General features: G+C 31.2%; 1 protein-coding gene and 1 long non-coding RNA gene across 2 annotated transcripts in view; both read left to right on the top strand.

Annotated features, from left to right (window-relative positions):
* Positions 1–9,359, top strand: part of LOC142321709 (uncharacterized) — a 60,997-nt gene extending 51,638 nt beyond the window's left edge. Inside the window, exon 3 of the long non-coding RNA XR_012755705.1 lies at positions 9,108–9,359. This is a non-coding gene — a long non-coding RNA (uncharacterized LOC142321709). The remainder of the gene's footprint in view (positions 1–9,107) is intronic.
* The window catches only part of Dip-C (dipeptidase C), a 602,611-nt gene that overhangs the window by 449,712 nt on the left and 140,197 nt on the right, over positions 1–12,702 (top strand). The window lies entirely within an intron of this gene.

Raw genomic sequence — 12,702 nt, 5'->3', positions numbered from 1 at the left:
TTTTCATTAATTAACTAAAAACCAATTTATATTAACTCATAATAATCTAATAACAAATTTTGTTGTAATTTTATCTCTACAATTCTTTGTATGAAGATGATCGTTTTTTCCAAAAATGTTTAATAAGTATTATAAGTGTTTGAGTAGACAGCCGAACTATTGCAGTTTTGTGTATTTATTAAAACTGAAGTGTTTTCAGATATTATAAGTAAATTTGAAAACAGATGTATATATAATAAACAACTTAAATGTTGATCAATTTTAAATTATGGTAATTTTTTAACGACTTCAATAAAAGGAGTTCTCATTTTCAGTTCGATCTATATGTATATATTATGTAAATTGATTCATTTATTTTTTTACGTTTATATGTGTGATGAAGCCCTTTTTACTCTTTTACGGGACATATTTCACAGACTACTTTCATTATTTTGTAGGGGAAGTTCTAACAGTGAAATTTTTTCGCATTAAGAATATTTTTAACGTAATGATTAATGTCTATGTAGATTTATCCGTCATTGCGTTTTAGCGAAATCTTTTTTTTTAACCTCCGGGACCATCGTTAGGTATTGCTTCAGAAGATGAGATGAATGATTTGTAGCGTGTGTTAAAATGCCATGCCTGACCGGGATTCGAACCCGGTACCTCCGGATGAAAGGCCGAGACGCTACCACTCGCGCCACGGAGGCCGGCTAGCGACATTGCTTTTTTCTTTTTCTTTTTTCTGTGTAGCCTCCGGTAACTACCGTTTAGATAATACTTCAGAGGATGAATGAGGATGATATGTATGAGTGTAAATGAAGTAGTCTTTACATTTTCAGTTCTACCATTTCTGAGATGTGTGGTTAATTGAAACCCAACCACCAAAGAACACCGGTATCCACGATCTAGTATTCAAATCCGTGTAAAAATAGGTGGTTTTACTAGGACTTGAACGCTAGAACTCTCGACTTCTAAATCAGCTGATTTGGGAAGACGCGTTCACCACTAGACCAACCCCACGCCAATAGCCTAATTTTCCAAACACTTTCCTGTAATATAGGTAATAAAACATGTATGGCAGAAAGTTTACATGAAAAGAATGGAAAAATGACAGGCTAAAATTGGTGCAAAATGTCAAAAGCTTGCGAAAAGTGATGGTTGTACTTAATTCTCAATTTGGCATGCCTTCAAAGTTCATTGAAAGTACATTGCTATGAACTGGACAACGTAACTATTTATAAATAATTCTAATAGCATAGTGTTTTCTCGCGAAAATTCATTGAAAAATTTAAGTAAAATAATAGCATGTACTACTTATTTCGAGGAGGAGCCTTAGCTCAATTCTGTTTCTTAGCAGTCAGTCAGTCTTTATCTTGTTTTCTTTAATTCTTTACATTGATTTTACTATGTCGCAGGTTTCTTGAATTTTGGATCTGTATACATTTTTAAACTTGAATCGGGATTTTTGTCTGCTTACCAATATATTACATAAGTAAAAATAAAATGTTAAAAATCGTAAAATTGACAACTAAAGCCGTTATTAAATATCTGGTTTTAAAAAAAATTCTTTAAATTCTTTGAATTTTCTTGATGTCAGCTCTAAATTACGGGTTAGAAAGTTGTTTTTAATTTAGTGTACTTAAAGAAAAATGAAAATGTAAAGAATTTTTATAATTGTTGAAACATTATTTTTAGTTTCCCGGCTAATGTAGCTAGAATAGTAGGGGAAAGTAAGGTGATCATGTCAAAAAAAGATTATCGGTTTTTTTCTTCAAATCTTTACGTTTTAGGGTCCAACTGGTTTAAAAAAAGAACATATGTTCGCGTACGTATGTACGTACGTAGGTGTGTCGCACTGCGTTCGTCTTATATCTTGGGATTGACCGAACCGATGATATAAGGTTCATTAACCTTATACATTTGAAAAACTGAAGAAATTGAATGTAATTATACAATGAAATAACTCTTTTAATCATGATTAGTCTTTAATTGGTTATGCTTCCGTAAATTTCACATATAAATTAATCCAAAAATGTTTTTTGTGCAGGGGCATAAGTGGAACCAGTTTGGATATGATGTCATCTTTTGGTACTTTTTCGGAATCCAACAGCCATTTTTTCAATTTTTTGCTTAAAAATCAGTGGATGTTTGGAAGTATTTGTAAAGAAATTATAAATATAATCTAATCAAACTTTACCCACGCTCGCTAGTTAGGTTAGCGAGCAAAGCGAGTGTAGGTTAAATTTGGTTAGGTTATATTTATAAAAAAAACCAATAATAGTATGTTTTTTTTTTAGCGTATGCTTATATTGGAACTCTCTTAGTTACATTTGGAAGACTCATAAACAAAATCGATGAATAGAAATAAAAAAATAGGTTAGCGAGTGAAGTGAGAGTCGATTATATTTAGTTAGATTATGTTGATTCCGGGTACTGACAAATTACACATGTATAAACATATGTTATATTTTGCCTAATTACAAGTTTTGTTTTTTTAACAAAAATACTTTCTGTGAATTTATCATTTTACCTCTATTTCTCCAACATTTTTAACTAAGCATTCAAAAACGTGCTATTTTTACAAGTATTAAGTTAAAAAAACTTTTTAAAATTGGCTGTTGAATTCTGAAAAAGTACCCTTCTTTCTTATCTTGTTGAATACCTCAGTCACAGTTTTGTTTTTGAAAAAGTGGAAATTTTTTATGTTTTACTATATTTGATTGTAAAAATCAGGCTCTTTAGTCTCACTATTAAAAATTTATTTGTGCTTTAATGTAAATTGCCCTTTACTGTTAGTTATTTTAACCATTTTCTACAGATATGGACAAGGTTTAGATTTTTTTATACATAGATGAGAGATCACACCATTCAGTAAAATGTGATCCATCCATAACTTTAACAGTAGGCTTTACTTCTATTGAATTCTCAATATATGTAATAAAATATTCAAAGCCGTAAACATATTTTATTTTGACTGATCAGTTTTGTGGTGAAATGAGTCTGCAAACATAAAGGCCCACAGTATGGAAGTTAAGTGACAGTGAATCTACTGCAATTTTATTAGAATTTATAATATAAATTCTGTGCTGCACAGTTATCAAGCCATATATTAATATTTTTTTTCATCACGGTGATGTAAGAGTAAAGCATGCGTAGAACTTATGATATTTTCTTTTTTTGACCTGCTGCTGGCTCGTGCCATACTACTGCTAGGGTAGTATTCTTTTTTATGTTGTTTCTACTCTCCTAGTGGAATAGGCTCTCATTGAATACAATTATTCTCTTTGTGAATATACAAATTTTAACAATTTCAATTCTAGGCAACATTACTACTTTCTGCAAGACATCTGATACAAACACTGAATATAATACTATAGTACATAATAATATAGTATTATAGTATATAATACTATAACTGTAATACTACAGCTTTCAACTTCATTACTTGTCTTAATTGCACTGAAAAGTGGTGTTTCATTCTTTTCAGAAAAGCCAAGAGCCATCAACATAAATGCTTGCACACATCTTGTTTTTCTCCACTTATATTTGTCAAGATGTATCTCAGTGTTCGCATTTTGTTTGGACTTTTTTCACCTCCCCTTCTTTGAATTTTATTGACATCAATATAAGTTCAAATAAACAATCACCAATTTATGTCACTCAGATTCCAAAAATTTACATTAATATGTTTTCTTCTATTCTCTGGGATTTCTTCCTATAAGTATTAAGACAAGGCATGTTTACTCTGCCTTTTCTCATCACTCATTTTTTCTTTACTTTCTGCTATAAAAAGTTTAGGTTTCCTGCGATGATCTTCACGTTTTTTAGTCAGTTTTACAGGAGAGTTAATATTTTGACAAAGCAAATGAGTACCAGAAACATTTGGCTCGCTATTAAATGCGACTGAACTATCTTTGCTTACTATTACAGTATTTTAGTAGTATTACTGAATGCAATTTCATCAAAATTTACAAATGAATTAGATTGAATATATTCAGTGAGATTGTCAGTACTTACTGTAGACAAATTAGCTATCTGCATAGGTTGCAAAGATGCACCATCAGTATCATGCTTGTAATTTCCTAAAGTGAAGGCAACAGTATCAGAACTACTGCATTTGGGCAAGGGCTTCTAAGCTCTTATTTTCCTCTTCATGATGCAAAAAACTATCTGCTACCATATTATGAATTTTTGGATAAATAATCATTCACGCACGCTACAAATAACAAATCTTTCATCTCTTCCACTGAAGCAATTCTTAACTGTGGACCCGGAGGTTAAAAAAAAACTGTAACTCAACTGCAACAGCTGTTTGCAATGTTATACGTGACAAAATAAAATCCTGAAATGTTGTTATATGTGACATGAACACGAGAACAAAGAGGAAACACGAGTTGAAAGAAGACGAGATAAATATTAAAAAACAAGACTGCCGATAAAACATTGCTGTCACTTTTTTGTTCTGGTTTGGTTCAATCATGATTTTGTATTACACATGAAAATACCCCGTTTGAAATCTGAAAATCGGAAGAGTGGTTGCGAAGACAAAATTTCGAATAACCGTGATCTGTTACATTGAGAGTACCTTATGCATGCAAAAGGTACACCTCAACCTACTAACAAATACCTCATTTGAATTTTGAAAATCGGACGATTGTTTTCAGAGATATTATAAGAGCACTCCGCTACACCTCCTAAAACATCAACCCAGAAGCACCCTATTTGATACCAGTTGCTGATAATGATTGGCCTAGTCTCGTACGAGGCGCTCGCATCACATTACCACTCTAGCTTAACACGCAATCCCCACGGGAAGCCCTTTACTATTAATTTATTTAATATTATTTTATTTTATTTAACGTAAATCTAATTCTGTTATTTTTGTAATATTCATTTGATTGATTAAAATCATTCTTTTTTTCTTTTTCTGTTTAGCCTCCGGAACCACCTTCAGGAATACTTCAGAGGATGATATGTATGAATGTAAATGAAGTGTAGTTTTTGTAGTCTCAGGTCGACCATTTCTGAACTGAGACTGTACAAGACTACACTTCATTTACACTCATACAAATCATCCTCATTTATCCTCTGAAGTATTATCTGAACGGTAGTTACCGGAGGCTAAACAGGTAAAAGAAAAGGTCGACCATTTCTGAAATGTTAATTGAAACCCAACCACCAAAAAACACCGGTATCCACGATCTAGTATTCAAATCCGTATAAAAGTAACTGCATTTACTAGGATTTGAACCTTAGAACTGTCGACTTCGAAATCAGCTGATTTACGAAGACGCCTTCACCACTAGACCAATCCGGTGGGTGATTCGAATCATTCAAACCCAGCTCACTCAGTGATAGAGGTTCTCATTTTATTAATTTAATTCATTAAAGTTTGTGCTTTAACCGCACCAATTCCAACGTGGGGCCATGCATCTAAATCGGTTCAACCGTTGAGCTGCTACGATGGAACAAACATATACTCTAAATTAACCACTTTATCGACAGTCTTGTAAAAAATTGTATCTTCAAATCATAATTAACTTAATATTTTCTCCCTAACCTGTCGGTGGATTTACTGTTTTTTGTATTATTGTCTGGTTTTTACTGTCTTTTTCCTTATTATACAAATACAATTTTCGTCTACGATTGGTTTTTTATTTCCGCAGGGAATGGAGATTCCGAATATGCTTTTGGTAATATATTCGGAATCAGCGAGTCCTTTACACGGAGAGTTAACATTTAACTCATTTTTTGCTTAAAATTGGTGTTACTGCGTTTTTCTTTATGATGGCAGTATAGATCTATGACGACTAATATTAATGATAATAGATCTATGACACCCGCCGATTATTTTTTCAAAAAATTCATAGCATAGATTTTATTACGCAAATAATAAACTAAATTTCAAATTGTTGATTTAAACGTTTCTGTAAACACAAAACACAAGTTAAAATTATACACTTAAATTCGTAGTTAGAAAAATACAGAATTTTGTAATTAATTTTTATATTCGTGACCATTTACAAATTACAAAAAAAATAAACGGCAGTTAGTTTTTTTTTTTATTACTATTTCCTCTGATTTGTATTATTGCAAAGAAAGTAATAGTTACTTTAATATTATAAATTAATTTACTTTAAAACTACGTTGAAGTACTTTCAGTACTTTGAATCCTTGAGAAAGCTTTATTTCATGTTAAGATGTTTTTTATTTGGAATTACCAGATGTTTGTGTAGAGTTACTTTTGAGTTATAAAGATTTGATACGTTTATCCTTGTGTAGGTCTTCAAATATTTATTTGGTAGAAAACTGAAATTTTAGAAATAATAATAAATAATTATAAGAAAATAATTTACATCGGTTGGTAAATAGTTGTTTCCAATAATGATTTTATCCATGGATTGGAAAGTTTGAGAAATTATGCATAATGTGTTTTTATTGTTTTAACATATTCTTAGTTGCAATATTAGAGAACTTTCATCACGTTTTAATGTGTAAAATATAGTAAGTTATCATATTTTGTTGTTTGATTTATTTCTGGGATGTTGTTATATAATTTAATATCGCATGTTTTCATTAGTATTATCGTAAACTAATGCAAAAAATTTCACTGAATTTCTTTATAGTTTAAAAATCATTCCGTGATTTGATGGAGAAAGCATCAACACGTTATCATGAGACCTCATAATTTGTATTTCTCCTTTCATTTCGACTAGTTTAGATGCTGTTAAACTACCGCATCTCTTTTTACTGATATCTGTTTTTGTCAGTTAGTGTAATTGTGGTGTCATTATAATATGAGTGAGAACTACAAATTGTCTATTTTATTGTAATTATTTATATGTTGTATTAAGTAGTACAAACATTCAATATTGACTTGACCTAGTTACTAGCAAAATTATGGGTATTATATTTCCAGCTTAATTAATTTTAATTCATCTCTGGAGTTGTTATTAAACAATATGTGTAATACCAGTGGTGCTCTATTTAAATTGTTAGGTAGATTGCCATGGGTAGGTTGCCATGATTCGACTTCCGGAAAATTTCGACATATCTTCGCGTTTTACATCCTCCAGACCCCAAAACCACCGTCACCTCAAAAGTTTATATATATATATTTCACTTTCATGTGGACACGATAACTGCCGTAATTTTGCGCCAATCACTTTCAAATTCTTCCTTAAAAATAAAAAAAAATTCTTCCTTAAAATTTCGGTCGAGTTCGTTGAAGACCAAAATCGGACCATGGGAATTGAAATGGGGGAGGCTTTTTCAAAAAAAAAAAAAAAAAATATCACTATAAATTTCTTATTAAGTAAAATATGGAATTATTTTAAAGTTCTTACTATTCTTTTGATAAAGGCATAAAACTTATCTAAGTAAATTTTTTTTGTATCGCCAACCATTGGCCCAGGGGGTTGAAAAAATGGGGTTTCGAAAACAAAAAATCATACTTCCCTTAATAGGCAGAGTATCGAATCTGTTTAAAGTGGTCGCTAGTCCTCTAAACATTACCTAAAACTTTTGTCTGAACAATTTTTGGTATGACCAACCCGTACGGCAAGGGATGACCATAATGTTGCTGGAATTGTGTAAGAAGATGGGACTTGTCGTATGCTTCTTCTTTTTCCTGTTTAGCCTCCGGTAATTACCTTTCAGATAATACTTCAGAGGATGAATGAGGATGATATAACAACTTTTTTAAATAAATTAGTGTTCGGAGGAAGAAAATGCTGTAACCATCGCGTAACAAAGACTACACTGGACTACTGTTCATTAAAAGCGAATTTGCTAATCACTTTCTCACGAGAATTGCTGTATATTGTTTGCACGCACATCAAATATTTAATCAGTTTTTTTTTAATCCGCAAGTGGTTGGTTTTTTAAGTTTTAAAAATAATCATTCTCAATTAAAGTAGCTAAATTCTCAATTAAAGTAGTTAATTAGGAGTGATAGCGTCTCGGCCTTGCATCCGGAGTTCCCGGGTTCGAATCTCGGTCAGGCATGGCATTTTTCACACGCTACAAAATTGCCATTTCATTTCATCTTCTGAAGCAATACTTATGTGGCCTCGGAGGGTAAAAAAAGCTGATTAGTAGGAAATTACCGATGTGCAAACTCATCGACAGAGATAGCGTGATTACACTGCATATTTTCTAAGAAGATAATAATGTTGAAGTGAAAAGACGTCAGCCACTTTTGGTTGATACGAGGCCGTAAACGTGGTAACGAAGTCCCCTACTAAATAAAGATAATATGTACAATAAACTCCTTATCGAGCAGGATACGTACTTTATCGCTTTGTATTGCTTCACTCTTGTTTATAGTTGTGACGCATTTTATGACCTGTTTTTACCAACCTTCATTCTGCAGTGATTATTCGGATTGATAAAAACAGTTTTTATACCTATCGTGAGCATAACATGCAATGTATAGTAGTAATATAGTGACGTATAATAGTAATAGTAGCACATAGTAGTAATAGTGATGATATAGGTATAGGTATGCCTGAGTTACAACAGGCGTCAGTTGAATTTCTGTGAGAATAATGATGTTTACTGTAAAGGTTTAGGCCTTATGATGAATAAAAGGGTATGTGTCATACTCTTCAGCATGTGTGCTGAATATCATCTGCGTTTCGGTGGGTTGGCATTCTAATATGGAATGGCGCATTTTGCTTAGCGAATAAAGAAACTGGAAGGTAAAGTACCTTGCCAGATAAGAGTGAAGACTTCTGTCGTTCCCATCGATGACATCCTGACAAAGGGCAAATCGATGACTGTGTTGCGTTATCAAGTTAGAGGATCTAAGAGACAACCTCCGGTAAAGCCCATCAGGACTATATAGGAGGGGGTGGTGTGGCGAATGGTGGTGGTGTGGGTCACAAGGCGGGTGTCTTCTCCGACATACTCAGAATGATTCCTGTCGTTTCCCAATGTCTTTGCCGTCGAAGACTTGTTACGATTGATGGTCGTGCAGTTTCCAAGAGTAATTTATGTTTTGTATTACAAGGACAAGTATTATATCGTGTTAAAATCATTATGATCTTTGAACTTAAAACGAGAAAAAATTTTGGTATTACATTTTTAATTACTTCTATTGTAATAAAACATTTTGTTTGCAGTTTTTAGTTTGCCGGTTCGCCCTTCTGATGTAACTACATTATCTTCAACATGCGAGATCTAAAGATTTAATAGGAATATATTGTCATATTAGATTGTTTTTGTGATTGTTCTGTTGCCAGTGGCTCATCTTCGCATCTTGAAAATCCATTGTTCTCTCTCAAGTAAAACATCTGTCAAGACTTTTAAACAGTCGTTGGACCATTTATAGTAATCATAACGTTTAACTTAACGCTTTTATAATAAAAAAATAAATAAATTTAAAAAATAATAAAAAAATTGGAATTGTGTAAATTATATTTTGTTGTATAAATATTTTCGATGTTTTTTTCAATGTAAAATGACAGTTGTGGTTTTCAATGAAAATTTTCCTTTTAATCATAACATGTGAAGTATATCTGACAATAAATTGTTCCTGTAATATAAATAACCTTTTTAATATTTTGTATTATTATAAGCGAAGTAAGTAGCTTATTTCCAGTAAAATTCACGACCTGAAAAGACAATTTGTCTTATCGTGTATCGAAATAAAACCCGAAGAACAAATTATAGTGAAGGATGGTACAGAATCAAAGAAGAAATTCATTATTTATACTTTTAAAACCGAGATTAATTTTAAAAGTAAAAATATGTTTGTAAAATATGTTTTTGAACACTGTCCGTATAAAATACTGTTGTTATTAATGCGGTTAAAAAATAAAGCCGTGGGGAATTGTTGTAATATATTGATGAGGACGACACACACCAAGTAACAAAACTCCAGACGCGGAAGTTCAGAATGTGATACAGCGTATAAATTTGGTTCCAAAATACGTAAGTCATTACTCTTAGGCAAAAACGAACCAAGAATTTTAAAGTTTAGATTTAAATTTAAGAAAATTATATTCTTTATATCTTAAGTCTTTGATGAAAATAAAATAAATAAAAGAAATGTTGCAAAGGAGCTTTATATTAATATTTTTAAAATAAAATTCAATTAATCATTTAAGCAGCCGGCTACTCGCACGTGTGATGTATGCGATTCGTATGCAGCAAAATTGAACGAGGAATTAAATCCAGATGAGAAGACATTAACTAAAGAGCGTTATGATGTATAGCTTTCGGATGCAGAACAAAGATAGGTCACATGATGAAATCTGTTGATACACAGGCTGCAAAAAATAATCATAGTCCTTACTGCAGATTTGCAGAAATTTCTCCCTGCTCCGATATTAACTAATAAGCTTAAGTATTTATAAAAGGAAGTTGTGGACATTTAATTACGTAATGTATGATAGTTCAAATGGAACCGCACATTGTATGATGCGGGATGAAACTAAGACGGAATGTAGAGGGAATGAAACGGCTTCAGCTGTTATTCTAAAGTGGACTGATCACAACATTCTCAACTCGCCCGTTGAAGAAATAACGTTACGGTCTGATAATTGTTTTGGGCAAAACAAAAATATGGCTGTTGTAATGTCCTTCTTCTATATTTTACAAAAATATCCACACATGAATTTTATTAACTTCAGATTTTTGTTGAGAGGCCATCCATGTCCATCCATTGATTGAAAGGACACAAAAAGAAATGGATTCTTTAATGATACTGACACCATGGGATTGGCAGCGTTTTGTTCGCCAGTGTTCAAAAAATACATTGTATGACTTCAAAAATTTCAAATCGCTCTATGATAAGTCAAATTCATGCTTTGTTTATAGAAAACTTGTTAACGCTATCAATATTTGTTCAACTTCGATTATAGCAGCAGAATATATTGGCTCATTATTTTTCAAATACGAAAACGATGCAGGTTCAGATTTGATAGAAATAAATTTAAGAAGAAACTTAAGAAAAAATGACATAGTACTTTCAGATTCATTGATATTATTAGGAACGATCCAAAACCAATTTCAATATTGAAATGGAATGATGTATTATAAACATTTCTTCAATCTTTACCTTCGGAGTGTCATCATTTTTTTACCGGAAGATTCCGAACCAAAACCACGTAAAAGATTGTCTTGAAGAACCAAATTTTCTTTAAAAAAATGTTTACTTTTTTTCAATTAATATTTCTCATTACTTTTTTAAATCGGAATGTGTAATGTTATTTTGGTTGTTTTTTCGTTGTAGAGTATTAACTTTGGATTGTGAATTAATAATTTTTTTCTGCATGATTGTACATAACATTTTTCACAAGCTTATTACTGTATTATGATTTTAATTCAAATTAAAAATTTATTTCTAATACTTAATTTTTTTATTTTATAAAATTTTACATTACATTTAGACAACATAAGACCTTAATTTTTTTATTTTTTCGTGTGTAATTTTGTGGTACAGTTTTAGTTCAACACAACTTTTAGTTTTTGTTGCGTTAATAAGATATTTTATGATTTCAAATTTTATTGCAGGTATGGAATTATATTAGTACAGTATTTTGATGTCTTAAATACTATTTTTTATTATGTTAATTAATCAAAAATCGTCGAATTATGATTCTTTTTACAGCTTATCGCTATATACTTTAGAACTAAGTTAATATTTTATTAGTATTTTTACATGCAATTTGCTTTTTTAATAAATAAAATTAGAAATTCTCTTAAAATTTGTCATTTTTCTTTCATTGATTGCATACATGTTGGAAAAATTAAAAACTCATTTAGAAGTAAAAAAAAAGACTGTTGTTTTTGATTAAACCACTGGAAAATATACGTTCAATTTTATTGGAATATTTTAATGTAGATCAAAATAAAGTTTTTCACTAAAAAAGTGTGGAAAAAGAAAATATAAGTATTGAAAAATTAAGAAATAGTGAATTTTAAAACTGCTGCCTTGTAAAAAAGTAAAAATTAGACGTTGTGGCTCCGGGTCACATATATACAAAAGCATAATTCTTAGTAAAATAAAAATAAAACAAAAGGCTTGACGAATTGGAGAATTTGGATGGTTTAGGTTATATTTAAGGTAACTTTTTATTTTCTACTGGGATATTTTAAAGTTATGTTGTTGGTAGTAATATTTTTATAAATTTAATTAAAAACACAAGTATAACAATGTTTTTGCAGTCTGGAGTATCGTTTTAATTATTAGTATTATTTCTTTGTAATTTAATATTTCTTTTATATCCCTGTATCTACTGGTGATATATAAAGAAGTGTGAAGGACATAAAATGTTAAAGAACAAAAACATAAAAATGTATGTTGCATTTGTTGGATATAGAAAAGGCGTTTGACGGAATTAGATGGGATAAATTGCTGTTAATTTTGAAAAAGAGGGGAGTTGACTGGAAAGAGAGGCGCCTAATAAAAGAGCTGTATTTAACCAGAGAATAAAAGTTAGGGTAGGAGACGAAATGACAGGAAGAATAGGAATTGTAAGGGGAGTGAGGCAGGGATGGTGCATGCCAACAACACTGGTGGTATATATTTGAAAAAAATAATTAAATGCTGTCTGAATGAGAAAGAAAAATAAAGATTGGGGAAAAAGAATAGAATGTATACGGTTTGCTGATGACATGGTGGTACTGGTGGAGAGTCTAAGTAAACTAAATGATGACTTAAATGAAGCTTGATGACTTAATGGCTTGTTGACTTAAATGAAGCTTGCGAAA

Source organism: Lycorma delicatula, chromosome 3 (genome assembly GCF_047948215.1).
Source record: "Lycorma delicatula isolate Av1 chromosome 3, ASM4794821v1, whole genome shotgun sequence".
In the NCBI taxonomy this organism is placed as follows: domain Eukaryota; kingdom Metazoa; phylum Arthropoda; class Insecta; order Hemiptera; family Fulgoridae; genus Lycorma; species Lycorma delicatula.
This window is presented reverse-complemented; position numbering and strand designations above follow the sequence as displayed.